Below are 12,004 nucleotides of genomic sequence, written 5' to 3'. Positions count from 1 at the left end.
AAAAAATACCAAAGTGTCGATCACCTCGAGCAAACGCTTCGCCGGGAGGGCAAATATACCGCAGAGCAACATTCGGGCAGCGTGTGACGGTTTCATTGGCCCTTTGAAGGCCATAATTCATGCCGAAGGTGACCAATTCAAACAAATCTAAACTTATTCTAAAATTTGATGCTATTTCCGACATCTGCTTTCATTCAATAAAATTTAAAAAAAAAATTTAAAAATTAAATAATTTTTTTTATCTCACCCTGTATTTTAGTCGTTATACAGAGTTCTTTAAATGGTTCGAAGCCCACTTGGTTTTTTTTTTCTTTTGGCTTCCTTCTCTGCCCCCCATATTTTTCGCATCATTTATCTGCATTAAGAATATTTTATAAAAATAAAGTAATTCGAATAGAATCCCATGGAATAGGAACCCTGAAACTTTATTTCATTGTGGAGGTAAGTACGATACCTCCCAAAATGGAAATTCCAAATGTATTGTCCTCAGGTGATGATACGAATAAACGCTGCGTGTTGTTATTGGAAGTCCTGGTAGAGTGATGTTACTCGCCTCTGACATGATTTATAATTAGAATGACTGCTAAGCTTCCTTTTCGGTTGCCGAATTTTTACGTTCATCTTTATTGAGTTCAAAATATAGAAAATAGGATCTTTCTCACCCTCCACATTTGTCTGCATCTATACCCATCCCATTCCTGATTTTTTGACATTGCAATGATGACACCTGACCCGTTTTTATAGTTAGCTAACGTTCCTTGACATAGCCCCTGAACTGTTTGATAATTAGCATTGATGCTGTCTTGTTCGGTAACTGAATAGTTGCATTGGACTCGGTTGAGTTCCTTTGACATGAAGGCATAGGAAATTTTTCAAGCTCGGCATTCTTCTGGGTTTTCTTAATATTATACCTGTTTATATTTGTTAAGAGGAAATACGAAGTTTTCTAAAGACAGAAGACTAATGAAGACCTCCATAGGGCAACATGCATTCTGAAGATCTGTTGAGGTCTTTTTGTCAAATGTTTTTTTTTTAATTCACCTGTTACACTTGTGCCACTCAAATTTACCCGATTGGCCTCTCAATTTTTCTACTTCGACACTAAGTGACCAGACCAAAAAAATCAACTTGCCACTCATTTCCTGTCAAATCAATCCATTCGGACAAAAAATCAATTTCTCTTATTTAAAATTCACTCAAAACGTAATTCTATTAACGCCAATTAATATTGAATGTCAATCAAATTACTGGCGACGAAAAGATGCGCGCTCAATTTAATTACCCGAAGAAAAAGGCAAAGAAGCAGAACACTTTTCTCAAATCTCTTTTACGTTTTTGGCAGCGAGACAAGACTTCGTCTTGGGCCATTTTCACATTCAATTACAGGCATAATTAGTAAGTAATAAAGTTGTGACTTGCTGATGTTGCATACTTTTAGGAGGAGCAGTAGAGAAGAACATTACCCCAAGACTTGGCTGGGGGAGTGCCTAAGGTTGGTGTTTTATTACGCCAACAAACATTGTAGCAATTATGCGAGTTGTTGTTGTTACGCACATCGGCAGATAGGCAGACAGGATGGACGAACATCAAGCCTTTTTTGAGACATTGCATGACAGGACCATGAATCTTCTTGGAAACATGGGCAACTGATTCTTGCCAAACTATGGTAAGAAGATGGACTGACAACAACAATAAATGGTAATGAAAAGTGTCATTCGAATGAGAAAATGGGTTATGCCACCAGTGCAGTGAAGTCCTGACGACTTTGCCAACTGATGATTCCTGCTAATGCTATTGACTCCAAATGGCGCCCAACACAAAAAAAGTGTTAATTATGTTTGATATTTCATCTCTTCGTCTCCCTTTCTCTCTCTGAGTTCTAAGTCCATTAAAATCTATAATTAAGTAATAGAGTTTACATTAAGCAAAGCCTAGAGAGAGAGAGAGAGGGCGAGGAAAAATGGCAAACTTTGAAGCATCATCAAAGAGGAATTTGCCAAAAAGAAAAAAATAGACGAGGCAAAGTCAATGGCATTTCTATTTTAGGGAAATGTCGGGAAATAGTTGGTGTTGGCTGGTAATTATAAGTTTAGACGGAAAAAGTAAAGAGGAAATCTTTGAAATTTGAAGCGTAGACAGTGGGTTGGACATGAATATTTCGAAATTTTTTAGATATTGTCTTCCTAAGTTATGGCGTGGATTTTTAAAAATCCAAAGGCCTTCTTTGGCTTCTTAAAATTAAGCATTGTATCCAAGCTTTCTTGTTCGGTAACCGAATAGTTACATTGGTCTTTGTTGAGTTTCTTTGACATAAAGGCGATAGGAACATCTTCAAACACCGCATTCAGCTGGAAACTTTTTTTTTAAACCTTTCTATCCGAGGTACAGCGTGGATTTATTTAAAAATATTTGTAGCTTCCTTATCTGAGTTACAGCTTGGATGTTTTAAGGAATTTTTGAAACATTTATTCCCAAGCCACATCATTGCCATTCTACAGATTTTCTCTTCCCAGGCTAAGGGGTGATTTTTCGGAATTTTTTAAAACTGTCTTGTTAAACTAAGGAATGGATTTTTTTTTAAAAATCCCAAGGCATTTTCTTTTTCTTAAGTATTGCTTCCAAACTTCCTTGTTCGGTAACCGAATAGTTACATTGGACTTTGTTGAGTTTCTTCGACATAAAGGCGATAGGAACGTCTTCAAACACTGCATTCTCCTGTATCAATTCGCTTGCTATGGATGATTTTTTAAATCTTTCCATTCGTTTAAGAATATTTGTAGCTTCATTAACTCAGCTACAGCTTGGATCTTTTAAAGGTATTCTTTAAATCTTTCTTCCCAAGCCAAATCGTGGATTTTTCAAGAATTTTCCTTGCCAGACTATGAGGTGAATTTTCGAAAAATTTTAAAAACTGACTTCTCAATCTATGGCTTGGATTTTAAAAGACTCCAAGGCCCTTTTTTACTTCTCCATAAAAAGCATTCCTGCTTAGCCTTCTTGTTCGGTAACCGAATAGTTACATTGGACTTTGTTGAGTTGCTTCGACATTAAGGCGATAGGAACGTCTTCAACCACCGCATTCTTAAGGATCATTACGCTTCCTATGGAAGATTTTTTAGACCTTTAGACCTTTTGATTTGAGGCACAGCGTGGATTTTTCTAGGAATATTTGTAACCTCCTAACCTCGGGTAAAGCTTGGATATTTTAAAGAATTATTGAAACCTTTTCTCCCAAGCCACATCGTGAAATTTCAAGAATTTTCCTTTACACGCTAAGGTCCGAATACCTTCAAGAATTTCTTAATACCTTCTACATCCAACTACAGCGATGATTTTTTTAAGAACTTATGGTTTTGATATTTCAAAAAATAGGAACATATTCAACCTCTGCATTCTTCTGAATCAATACGTTTTCTATTCGAGATTTTTTAAACCTTTCTATTCGAAGCACAATTGTTTAATGATTTTTTGAAAATAACAAGAATTGACGGCTTTTCATTTGCAGGAAATAGAAACGTCTTCAACCTCTGCATTCTTCTGAATCAATACGCTTTCTAGGTAAGATTTTTTAAACCTTTCTATTCAGAGTACATTTATTTAAAGATTTTTTAAAAATGCCCAGCGTGGCATGATTTTTTTTTAAGAATTTACGGCTTTGCTTTTTCAGGAAATAGAAACATCTTCAACCTCTGCATTCTTCTGAATCAATACGCTTCCCATGGGAGATTTTTCAAACATTTCTACTTTAATTTCAATTCTTGATTTTTTTTTTTTTTTTTTTTTTTTTGAAAAAGCTTAGCGTAGATTTTCGAGAATTTTTTAAAGTATCCTTCTCTTACTATAGCGGGTTTTTCACAGGAATATTTATATGCCGCTCCCTAATTTTTCCAATTTTTATTTTCCTTTTTATTCCCCAATTTATCCACTGTGTCTTCTTAGATCTCCAGCCTACAATAACATCGAAATCAGTATGGCACAGCTACACAACTTTCAGCCCATTCCCAAAGCATCCCAAACCCTGCCTCATTTCCACCTTATTACAATTGCCTCAAAGGGTCCTTGTCATCCAGAATTGCCTTTACTTTTAACATTTATTTTTTTCTCCTCCGATTGCCTTGCAGCTAGTTTTTTGGTTGGTTGTTTTACTCCTTTTCTTTCTCTCCCTATTTCTAACACTTGAACGCTGTGACACCATCATTACCGCTGTCAAAACTACTCGGTAGCGGGGCGTTAAGAATCCGATTCGTTGCTCTGTTAAGAGTTCGCTTTTCGTGGTTATAGATGCTGCGGCAATGCATGGCTGAATGCACCGGAATAATTAATTAAAAGTCAAGTAATTTACAAAGAGGTCAAGAGGTTGATGGGGGACCTAGTCGATTTTTTTGTGCCCACCACAAAAAGTGGTGTTAATTGCTGCCTGGCATTTACCAATCAACTCGTAAATATAAAGTTTTAGAACTACTAGCGATATTTGTATTGTTGTTGCTGCTGCAAGTGTTTTGGTGCGTTTTTGGATTTTCGATGGGAATTTGATAAACATTGAATTAGTCTGGAAAATCTCAGAAATTTGAATAAAAGAATTATTGGACAAGTTGAGGCCTTTTATATAGTCAGAGTTTTGAAGTAGTCCCTTAGCCAGAAGTCTTTTGCCTTTTTGCGGAAATAAACCTTCAAAGTAGAGTTTTTATACTTGGGCGCCAAAATCCTTTTCCAGCAATTTTTCAAGCAGTCTTTGGCCGATACGAGCAAAAATCGCCACTCAAAGATAAGTTAGCCTGAAGAAGGCCATTTGATCTTCATGTTGCATATAATTTGGTCGACATACAGAGTTGGTTGACATACAGAGAGTTCGAAGCCCATTTGGATTTTTGCCCACCTTTGACCTTACATACTTTCATTTATCTGTACTAGGAATATTTTATAAATATAAAATGGTTCGAATAGATTCCCATGAAATAGGAACCCCTGAAAATTATCATACTCACCTCCGTAGTAGAAATTCCAAATATATTGTCTTCAGGTGATGATGCGGATAAACGCTGCTTGTTAATTCATTTTGCTTTGCCATAATTTGAGAGAATAGTAAACTCTGAGAAAACTTCACCCCACACTTACACACATACCCACTTGAGCTCTTGCACTCACAATCGGGCCGGGGAAAACTAGCACTTCGTTAAAATGCGAGTTTAGAAAATTTCATGGAGGTAAAACTTTGACTATGGCCAACAAATTTCAATGGCTGGCTGCCTGATCGAAAAATGTGAAAGACAATGATTTGCAGAGCGACAAAGGATAACGAAGAAAGGACTACCACCTTAAGGATGTGTGTTGTAGTAGTCGTCCTAACCTTAAGGATGTATTTTCGGTTGGTTATGTAAATGCTAGCAAGGCTGACAATATACAACCCGAGATTGTCGTCAAGTAGACAAGACTAGGCGAAACTGTATCTTTGGCTTGGAAGCTGGGAGATGACAGGATGGTAGTGATTGTAACATAATGAAATAATTTCATTAATTTAAGGCCAATTAATGGCATAGCTGCAGGTGGCTAGAGCTAGAGCCTTTCAAATGTGTCAGCATGTTGTCTTTATGCCCACAAAGAAAATTGCAACAAAAGATAACAAATATAATTAAATTGTTTCAAAAATATTATATCATACATTTAGGATACTCATTCTTCTCTCTGCCTCCAGGCTTTTGACTTAAAGATTATTTCGAATAGAATTCCAAAGATTAGGAAACCTGAAAAGCTGCACTTGAATACTGAAACTTAGTATTATCTTTATCTTCTTTTGTGTTCATCGATTGTGATACTTATTGTTCTCTCTGGAACTTTTCGTAAACATTATTTCGAATAGAATTCCAAGGATTAGGATACCTGACATATTTTGTTTTCTTCTTCTCTCTGCCTCTAGACCTGGAAAATGGCAATTGAATACTGTAACTTAGTTTTGCTTCTTTCGTGATACTTATTTTTCTCTCTGGATCTTGTCGTAAACATTATTTCGAATAGAATTCCAAGGGTTAGGATACCTGACATATTTAGTTTTCTTCTTCTCTCTGCCTCTAGACCTAAAAAATGGCAATTGAATACTGTAACTTCTTTTTGCTTCTTTCATGATACTTATTGTTCTCTGGATCTTATCGTAAACTTTATTTCGAATAGAATTCCAAGGATTAGGATACCTGACATATTTTGTTTTCTTCTTCTCTCGGCCTCTAGACCTGAAAAATGGCAATTGAACACTGTAACTTATTTTTACTTTTGTCTACTTTTGTATTTTTTAATGTCTATACATTTAGTTTTCTCTCTACTATCTGCCTCTATTTCGAATAGAATTCCAAAAATTAGGAAACCTGAAAAAGAGTAAAATTTAATTTGATGGATATCTTTTTATTTGGCCATGCTTGAGCTTTAGAGAATAGCTGATTTAATATTTTTAGAGAAAATCTCAAATTCTATCCCCTGACCATGTCCATGTCCTGCATTGCAATAAAGCTTATTCCTTATTCTGCTTTCTTGGAGCAAGAATCTTTGGCTATCACATTTTGTTCTATTTTTATTTTTTACCGGCAAATCATTTCCGATTTATGGTCGTTGTATGATCCGTGCCGAGAATTGCTGTCATTTTAAAGCAACATGCCAACAACAACAACAACAAACCCAACAATCACTATGGCACTTAATTTCATGGCATGCTTATCCTTGTTGGCCACCACCATGCATCTACCTCGCTGCTGCTGCCATGTCGTATAAACTTTTCAATTTTGCCGGACGACATCACATTTATATTGCAACACACCGAAGGATAATATCAGGATATCTGTTGTAATTCGTTTGTTTGTTTTTTTTTTTCCATTTTTCGCCACTATTTTGTTTCATTTGATGATGCCATGATGCTGGGTGAGATCTCTGTTGGTGTCAGCCGGATTATTGCCATCATTTCTCATGACGATGATGATGATGATGACGACGACGATGTTTATATGAGTTTTCACTTTGGATTTTCGCCGCATAACAATTTATATGACACAAAGCACAATATACGAGTATATGCTGGTCCACCAATTTTTTACGATGGCCCGGACTTGCCTTGCTTAACTCTTTTTTTATTATTGCCATTCCCCTGTGAAATGATAAGTAAATATGTTAAGAATTGCCATGGCATATAGATTGTCGGATTTTATTTGCTCTGTCACTCAGCGAAATGAACTACTGAACTGAGCGGAGGAGCTTTTAATGCTGACATATGTCATAAGCTGATGGAGATGAGTTATTATGGAAACTGAGAGAGGATTGAGGAAAGGGAGAGGGAGGACAAGAGGTAAAAAATCATTTCTAATAAGATTTCTTCCCGGACAGGAATTGTCTTTACTCATCTGCCAATAGAAGACTTCCAGAAGTTTTCCTATAACAAAAACTTCTGCAGAATGACAACAGCATTTAGAAGACGCCAGACTTATGTTCAGCATGACTTAAGTTAGTCTCCTACCTCCAGAAATTTTATAGAAGATGTTCTATCTATAAGAGATCATCAACAGATCTGTATAAAAAGAATCTCCACAAAGGACCTCAACAATACGCCTCAACCCTGTCTACTTTTTGAATCGTATATCAAAATAAATAACTAGTTTCTTTTATAAATTATTTCGAATAGAATTCCTGGGATTAGGAAACCCGAAGTAGAATAAGTTATTTCCATGGAGCAGAGTATTTATATGTATCTTTATAAGGAACTATTTTTTTTTATAAATTATTTCGAATAGAATTCCAAAGATTAGGAAACTTGAAGAAAGAAAATTTATTTCCATGGCAGATAGTATTAATTATTCAAGCGGAAGATCGCTTGGGCTTTAAAAAGATTTTTCTCAAACTGAAAGCTAGTTATTTCTCCTTCAGAATAATATTAAAACCTGGAAACATTTATGGTCAACTATTTGTCGGCACATTTTGCGAGTCATTACTTAGGAATTACGAACCTTTGTTATTGTAAAAATTATTTCGAATAGAAATCCAGAGATGACAAAAGACTGATCTGTGAAAAATTTGGGCTTCCTATGTTATTTCGTTTTGACTATAGGTTGATTACAACATATGGACGGACGGATAGGGCTAGATCGTCCTAGAATTTTACGCTGAACAAGTTAGGTCTAAAAGTATTATTTCGATTAGGTACAACCGGAATAACGAACATAATATAACCTCCATACTACTATATGGAGGGTATAAAAATTAATTCGAATAGAACACCGGAGATTAGGATGCCTCAATAATGATTTATTGTCGTGAAGAAAATTTTTCCGGTTTAAAATGATATCGAATAGAATTCCAAGGACTATGAAATCTGAAGAAACCTGACCTGCGCCACAGGAAACTCCTACAATAATATTTTAAAAAGATCTCGGAAAGAACTTCTTCTTTTCACAAATCTTATAGAAGATTTTCCTCGTGTAGAAATTGATTCGAATAGAATGCCATAGCTAATGACTTATCTTCATGAAGAAGTAAATTTTTGCTGTAAAAATGATTTCGAATAGAATACCAAGGATTAGGAAACATGATGATTCGAATAGAATGCCATAGCTAATGAGGTCCAAAGAAGGACTTATCTTCATGAAGAAGTAAATTTTTCTTCGGTAAAAATGATTTCGAATAGAATTACAGGGATTAGGGAACCTGAAGAAGATAATTTCGTCTGCGACACAAGAGACTCCCATTATAATATTTTCCAAAGATCTTTGGAAATTCTCCCTCTTTACCGAAATCTTATAAAAGATCTCCTACCTGATTAATACTCCATTGTAGGCCCTTCATTTTTAATTTTAGTTGTAGAAATTGGTTCGAATAAAATGCCATAGCTAATGAGGCCTCAATGAGGATTTATCTTCATAAAGAAGCACATTTTTGCTGTAAAATTGATTTCGGTTAGAACTCCAAGGATTAGGAAACCTTCGTGTGCGCCACAGGAAACTCCTACAATAATCTTTTCATATCTTCTAAAGAACTAAACTAAAGAACTAAAGAACTCCTTCTTTACCGAAATCTTATAAAAGATCTCCCTCCTGTTTAATACCCCATTGTAGGCCCCTAATTCTTTATTTTAGTTGTGGAAACTGATTCGAATAGGATACCATAGCTAATGAGACCTCAAGAAGGACTTATCATCATGAAGGAGTAAATTTTTGCCGTTAAAAATTATTTCGAATAGAATTCCATGGATTAGGAAACCTGAAGAAGACAATTTCGTCTTCGTCTGCGACATAAGAGACTCCAACAATAATATTTTCGATCTTTGGAAGCTCTCCCTCTTTACCGAAATCTTTAAAAAAAAACTCCCTCCTGTTAAACACTCCATTGTAGGCCCTTAATATTTTATTTTATTTGTAGAATTTGATTCGAATAGAATACCATAGCTAATGAGGCCTTAAGGAGGATTTATTTTCATGAAGAAGTAATTTGTTTTATTTTCTGTAAAACTGATTTCGAATAGGATTCCAGGGATTAGGAAACCTGAATAAGACAATTTCGCTTTGTCTGCGGCATTGGAGATTTCTACAAAAATATGTTACCAAGATCTTGGGAAGAAGTTCTTCTTTAACGAAATCTCCAGTCTATTCCTCCAGTCTAAGTCCCCATTGTAGGTCCTTTATCCTTAAAGACCTACTTCAAACTATTCCATTTATCAAATGTTGGCCCCTCTCAAACAAAAAAACCCCAATTACTTAGGCATAATTTCCATTTGTCTGCCAAGTTCATAAATCAAATTCACATTTTTATTGCCTTTGCCGGGCCAAGGAATGCCAAACCTTTGCGCCAGCGACTAACCCTATTAACATTTAATGCTAAATCAGCATGTTGTCATTTCAATGTTGTTAAACATAACGATAAGGCCCCACTCATCCTCAATCGAGGGGGAGCGAGAAAGAGAGCAAGATACCAAAAAAAAAGGATATCTACGAAAACAAATCTGAATATGAATTCTCATACCTCTTGAGCAGAACAAGCAAAAAACAACAACAACGAAAACAAAATCCTTTTTGTGCCTTGTTGACAGTTCAGCCACATAAGATTCTTATGTCTTGGCGTGTCACATTTGTCAGTAATTGTTACGCGCATATCTCCGGCTAAGGACCATGACACACACACAGGGGATGACATGTCACACCGCCACCACCACCAAGTTAGCATAGCCGAGGATAAGCTCAATGCGTATTTGCTGGATGTTTGTTGGGGTTTTGGTTTCTCGCCTTTGATGCTTGATTTGATGTTTTGTTCTTGTTGGCGGTGTTGTTTTTCATAAGCATCAGCAAATGTCTAGCCTATTTTACCACCACCATCACAACCAGTTTTTTCCTTTTGCTCCTGTTTTGCCACCAAATTTCTTGTGTAGATTTGTCATAGTCATCGCCTGCGTCATCAGCTCTTCGCTTTATGGGCAAATCAAATGGCTTGGGGCTACAAAAACAGAGGACGGTGTAGAAGCTCCTGATTTGGTTTTCGAAGGCTGAGTAAAAAATCTGAAGAAGGTGTTTTTGTTAAAGAATTTTTCTAAATTTAATTGGCTAATAAATATAGAAGTCTTAGAAGAGAGAAGACGGGTGAAAAAAATTTCTTCCCCGGCTAAAAAAACATATTTTAATAGAGCTCCTAATTTGGTTTTCGGAGGCTGAGTAGAGAATCTGAAGAAGGTGTTTTTGTTAATGAATTTTTCTAAAATAATTGGCAAATAACTGTAGAAGTCTTAGCAGAAAGAAGACGGGTAAGAAAAATTTCTTCCCCGGCTAAAAAAACATATTTTAATAGAGCTCCTAATTTGGTTTTCCGAGGCTGAGTAAAAAATCTGAAGAAGGTGTTTTTGTTAAAGAATTTTTCTAAAATAATTGGCAAATATCTGTAGAAGTCTTAGCATAGAGAAGACAGATGAGAAAAATTTCTTCTCCGGTTAGAAAACATATTTTAAAAGAGGGAAGAACACAGAAACATTTTTCTATTGTCGTCCCATCTTCCGAATACAATACCTTCTTTAAATCACTGCTCCAGATGGAATGTTCGCTCAGAACTTGTCATTGCATTTTAAGATTTTATTCGATCTACAGAAATCATTTCCTAATCTCGGTCCTTCTTCAAAATAAAATGCATTTATTGCATCGCTAGCCCACATCGTATGCGTCTGAAATTGGAGGTTAACATTCTAACTTTTTTCGATCTATAGAAACCTTTTTAAAGTTGTTTAGCTTAAATCATTTGCTTATTATTCCCAGCAGTCCGGAATCGGATGCCTTTGTATTGTTTTGTAAAGTTTTTTGTGTGTGTTGTTGCAGCCGGTGTTGTAGCGTTATTCAGTTTTGATGCTTCTTTCTTTTTTAAAGCAAAATTTTATTCTGTGAAGTGTTTTTGAAAGTGCAAGTTGTGAATATTGAAAAAAGTTAATAAAATAAATTAATAAAATAAGAATATATTAAGTGTTGTGTGTTAAATAAGTTAAAAAAATGTCAGGATTCAGTAGGAGAAATTTAAGACGATTAAAGAAAGTGGAATGATATTGTACTAAATTAGCAGATTCCATGCATTCCAAAATTCGGCCGGGCCAAACTTTTAATACCCTCCACCTTAGGGTTAAAGAAACATTAGAAGAAATGTGGCAAAAACCATTAAAATGCCCAATATCGGGAGGTACCGTTATATGAGGGCTACACCAAAACGTGGACCTATAATTACAATGTTTCGCCACACGAACTAGGACCCATTATGACTCACAAATACCAATTTTTAGACAAATCAATGAAAAAATGTGGCAAAAACCATCAAAATACCGAATATCGGGAGCTACTGTTATATGGGGGCTATACCAAATCATGGACCCATACATGCAATGTTTCGCCACCGGAGCTGGAACCCATTATGGCCCACAAATACCAATTTTTAGACAAATCCGTGGACAAATGTGGCATAAATCAACAAAATACCGAATATCGGGAGGTACCGTTATATGGGGACTATACCA

This window comes from Musca domestica, unplaced genomic scaffold (assembly GCF_030504385.1).
Source record: "Musca domestica strain aabys unplaced genomic scaffold, Musca_domestica.polishedcontigs.V.1.1 37, whole genome shotgun sequence".
NCBI classification, from domain to species: domain Eukaryota; kingdom Metazoa; phylum Arthropoda; class Insecta; order Diptera; family Muscidae; genus Musca; species Musca domestica.
The sequence above is the reverse complement of the archived record's forward strand: the minus strand, read 5'-3'. Positions refer to the sequence as shown.